The sequence below is a fragment of the Arachis stenosperma genome, chromosome 1 (assembly GCF_014773155.1).
Source record: "Arachis stenosperma cultivar V10309 chromosome 1, arast.V10309.gnm1.PFL2, whole genome shotgun sequence".
In the NCBI taxonomy this organism is placed as follows: Eukaryota; Viridiplantae; Streptophyta; class Magnoliopsida; order Fabales; family Fabaceae; genus Arachis; species Arachis stenosperma.
The window spans coordinates 71,477,570-71,482,809 of NC_080377.1; the positions used below are offsets into that span (position 1 = coordinate 71,477,570).

At 41.4% G+C, this 5,240-nt stretch overlaps 1 non-coding gene across 1 annotated transcript; it reads right to left on the reverse strand.

The window, feature by feature from the left end:
• Window positions 1-585: 585 nt before the first annotated feature.
• LOC130955477 (small nucleolar RNA R71) lies at window positions 586-693 on the reverse strand. Its single transcript, XR_009076758.1, has one exon. It is a non-coding gene; the product is annotated as a small nucleolar RNA R71 (small nucleolar RNA).
• Window positions 694-5,240: the final 4,547 nt, after the last annotated feature.

Consider the following 5,240-nt stretch of genomic DNA (forward strand, 5'->3'; position numbering starts at 1 on the left):
TGTGACATAGAGGATTCCACATTTTCTTGTTCCCTTCTCTTTCATATGAGCAGGAGCAAGGACAAAGGCATTCTTGTTGAAGCTGATCCTGAACCTGAAAGGACTTTGAAGAGAAAGCTAAGAGAAGCCAAAGCACAACTCTCTTTAGAGGACCTGACCGAATTCTTCAAGGAAGAAAACATGGCAGCAGAAAACAACAACAATGCAAACAATGCAAGGAAGGTGCTGGGTGACTTTACTGCACCTACTCCTGATTTTTATGGGAGAAGCATCTCTATCCCTGCCATTGGAGCAAACAACTTTGAGCTTAAGCCTCAATTAGTTTCTCTAATGCAACAGAATTGCAAGTTCCATGGACTTCCAATGGAAGATCCTCATCAGTTTTTAGCTGAATTCTTGCAAATCTGTGACACAGTCAAGACTAATGGGGTTGACCCTGAAGTCTATAGACTGATGCTATTCCCTTTTGCTGTAAGAGACAGAGCTAGAATATGGTTGGACTCTCAACCTAAAGAAAGCCTGGACTCATGGGAAAAGCTAGTCAATGCCTTCTTGGCAAAATTCTTTCCACCACAAAGATGGAGTAAGCTTAGAGTGGAAGTCCAAACCTTTAGACAAAAGGATGGAGAATCCCTCTATGAAGCTTGGGAAAGATACAAACAATTAATCAGAAAATGTCCTTCTGACATGCTTTCTGAATGGAGCATCATAGGTATTTTCTATGATGGTCTCTCTGAACTATCTAAGATGTCCTTGGATAGCTCTGCAGGAGGATCTCTTCATCTGAAGAAGACGCCTACTGAAGCTCAAGAACTGATTGAAATGGTTGCAAATAACCAATTCATGTACACTTCTGAAAGAAATCCTGTGAACAATGGGACTAGTCAGAAGAAAGGAGTTCTTGATATTGACACTCTGAATGCCATTTTGGCCCAGAATAAAATATTGACTCAACAAGTCAATTTGATTTCTCAAAGTCTGTCTGGAATGCAAGATGCACCAAACAGTACTAAGGAAGCTTCATCTGAGGAAGAAGCTTATGATCCTGAGAACCCTTCCATGGAAGAGGTAAATTACCTAGGAGAACCCTATGGTAACACCTATAATTCTTCATGGAGAAATCACCCAAATCTTTCATGGAAGAATCACGAGAGACCTCAACAAGGTTTCAATAACAATGGTGGAAGAAACAGGTTTAACAATGGCAAGCCTTTTCCATCATCTTCTCAGCAACAGACAGAGAGCTCTAAGCAGAATAATTCTGACTTAGCAACCATGGTCTCTGATCTGATCAAAACCACTCAAAGTTTCATGACTGAAACTAGATCTTCCATTAGGAATTTGGAAGGACAAGTGGGTCAGCTAAGCAAGAAAATTACTGAACTTCCTCCAAGCACTCTCCCAAGTAACACTGAAGAAAATCCAAAAGAAGAGTGCAAAGCCATAAACATGGCCGAATTCTGGGAGGAAGAAGAGGCAGTGAACGCCACTGAGGAAGGCCTCACTGGACGTCCACTGGCCTCTAATGAGTTCCCCAATGAGGAACCTTGGGAATCTGAGGCTCAGACTGAGACCATAGAGATTCCCTTGGACTTGCTACTGCCTTTCATGAGCTCTGATGAGTATTCTTCCTCTGAAGAGGATGAGTATGTCACTGAAGAGCAAGTTGCTAAATACCTTGGAGCAATCATGAAGCTAAATGACAAGTTATTTGGAAATGAGACTTGGGAAGATGAACCTCCCTTGCTCACCAAAGAACTGGATGACCTGTCTAGGCAGAAACTGCCTCAAAAGAGGCAGGATCCTGGGAAGTTTTCTATACCTTGTACCATAGGCACCATGACCTTCAAGAAGGCCTTGTGTGACTTAGGGTCAAGTGTAAACCTCATGCCCCTCTCTGTAATGGAGAAATTAGGGATCTTTGAGGTGCAAGCTGCAAAAATCTCACTAGAAATGGCAGACAACTCAAGAAAACAAGCCCATGGACTTGTAGAGGATGTTCTGGTTAAGGTTGAAAACCATTACATTCCTACTGATTTCATAGTCCTAGAGACTGGGAAGTGCATGGATGAATCCATCATCCTTGGCAGACCATTCCTAGCCACAGCAAAGGCTGTGATTGATGTTGATAGAGGAGAGTTGATCATTCAAGTGAATGAAGAATCCATGGTGTTTAAGGCCCAAGGATATCCCTCTATCATCATGGAGAAGAAGCATGAAGAGCTTCTCTCAAAACAGAGCCAAGCAGAGCCCCCACAGTCAAACTCTAAGTTTGGTGTTGGGAGGCCACAACCAAAATCTAAGTTTGGTGTTGAAACCCCACATTCAAACTCTAAGTTTGGTGTTGGGAGGTTTCAACAAGGTTCTGAGTGTTTCTGAGGCTCCATGGGAGTCCTCTGTCAAGCTAATGACACTAAAGAAGCGCTTGTTGGGAGGCAACCCAATGTTTTATAATTAATTATTTTCTTTTGTTATTTATCTTTTTTGTAGGATGATGATCATAAGAAGTCACAAAAACAATGAAAAAAGCAAAAACAGAATGAAAAACAGGAAGAAAAACAGCACACCCTGGAGGAAGATGCTGCTGGCGTTCAAACGCCAGTCAGCCTAGCAGTTGGGCGTTTAACGCCCAGTCTGGCACCTTTCTGGGCGTTTAACGCCAGAAAAGGGCACCAGACTGGCGTTAAACGCCAGTAAAGGGCAACAACCTGGCGTTAAACGCCAGGAATGGGCACCAGCCCGGCGTTTAACGCCAGAAATGGGTCAAAACGTGGATTTTGATGCCATTTGGTGCAAGGATGACTTTTCCTTGACACTACAGGATCTGTGGACCCCACAGGACCCTACCATCACTCTCTCTCTTCTTCCCCCATTCACCAATCACCTCAATACCTCTTCCCCAAAAACCCCTCACCTATCAAATCCCATCTTTCTCTTCACCACTCACATCCATCCTTCATAAAACCCCACCAACCTCACCCTTCAAATTCAAACCACTTTCCCTCCCAAACCCACCCTCAAATGGCCGAACCCTCATCCCCCTCTTTCCTATATATACCCCTCTTTACCCCTTCATTTTCACACAACCTAAACACCATTTCTCCCCCTCCTTGACCGAATACACTACCATCTCCCTTCTTCCTCATTTCTTCTTCTTCTACTCTCTTCTTTCCTCTTTTGCTCGAGGACGAGCAAACATTTTAAGTTTGGTGTGGTAAAAGCGTTGCTTTTTCGTTTTTCCATAACCATTATGGCATCCAAGGCCGGAGAAACCTCTAAAAAGAGGAAAGGGAAAGCAAAAGCTTCCACCTCCGAGTCATGGGAGATGGATAGATTCCTCTCAAGGGTGCATCAAGACCACTTCTATGAAGTTGTGGCCTTGAAGAAGGTGATCCCCGAAGTCCCCTTTTCACTCAAAAAGGGTGAATATCCGGAGATCCGCCATGAGATCCGAAGAAGAGGTTGGGAAGTACTCACCAACCCCATTCAACAAGTCGGAATCTTGATGGTTCAAGAGTTCTATGCCAATGCATGGATCACCAAGAACCATGACCAAAGTGTGAACCCGAATCCAAAGAATTATCTCACTATGGTTCGGGGGAAATACTTGGATTTTAGTCCAGAAAGTGTGAGGGTGGCGTTCAACTTGCCTATGATGCAAGGAGATGAGCATCCTTTCACTAGAAGGGTCAACTTTGATCAAAGGTTGGACCAAGTCCTCACAGTCATATGTGAAGAGGGCGCACAATGGAAGCAAGATTCAAGAGGACAAGCCCATCACCAAGAAAAGGATGGAGTATACAAGGGACCCTACTCATCATGAGATCCCTGAGATTCCTCAAGGAATGAGTTTTCCTCCACAAAACTATTGGGAGCAACTGAATACCTCCCTAGGAGAGTTGAGTTCCAACATGGGACAACTAAGGGTGGAGCACCAAGAACACTCCATCATCCTTCATGAGATTAGAGAAGATCAAAGAATCATGAGGGAGGAGCAACAAAGGCAAGGAAGAGACATTGAGGAGCTCAAGCACTCCATAGGACCTTCAAAAGCAAGGAAGAGCCGCCATCACTAAGGTGGACCCATTCCTTGATTTCCTTGTTCTTTATTCCTTTGTTTTTCGAATTTTATGCTTTATGTTATCCATGTTTGTGTCTTATGATCATTAGTGTCTTAGTGTCTATGCCTTAAAGTTATGAATGTCCTATGAATCCATCACCTTTCTTGAATAAAAATGTGCTTAATTGAAAAAGGAAGAATTGCATGAATTTTGAATTTTATAATAGTTTAATTATTTTGATGTGGTGGCAATATTTTTGTTCTCTGAATGTATGTGTAAACAGTGCATATGTATCTTGAATTTGTGGTTCATGAATGTTGGCTCTTGAAAGAATGATGAAAAAGGAGACATGTTACTGAGGATCTGAAAAATCAATAAAATGATTCTGGAAGCAAGAAAAAGCTATTCAAAAAAAAAAAAAAAAAAAGAGAAAAAAACCGAAAAAAAAAAAAAAAAAAATCGAAAAAAAAGAAAGAAAAGAAAGAAAAAGAAAAGAAATAAAGTTGTGATCCAAGGCAAATAAGAGTGTGCTTAAGAACCCTGGACACCTCTAATTGGGGACTTTAGCAAAGCTGAGTCACAATCTGAAAAGGTTCACCCAATTATGTGTCTGTGGCATGTATGTATCCGGTGGTAATACTGGAAGACAGAGTGCTTTGGGCCACAGCCAAGACTCAATAAATAGCTATGTTCAAGAATCATCATACTTTACTAGGAGAATCATTAACACTATCTGGACTCTGAGTTCCTAAAGAAGCCAACCATTCTGAATTTCAAGGGATAGATTGAGATGCCAAAACTGTTCAGAGACAGAAGGTTAAAAGCCCCGCTCATCTAATTAATACTGATCTTCACAGATGTTTTTGGAATTCATTGCATATTCTCTTCTTTTGATCTTATTTGATTTTCAGTTGCTTGAGGACAAGCAACAATTTAAGTTTGGTGTTGTGATGAGCGGATAATTTGTATACTTTTTGGCATTGTTTTTAGTATGTTTTTGATATCTTTTAGTTAGATTTTAGTACATTTTTATTAGTTTTTATTTAAAATTCACTTTTCTGGACTTTACTATGAGTTTGTGTGTTTTTCTGTGATTTCAGGTATTTTCTGGCTGAAATTGAGGGACCTGAGCAAAAATCTGATTCAGAGACCAAAAAAGACTGCAGATGCTGTTGGATT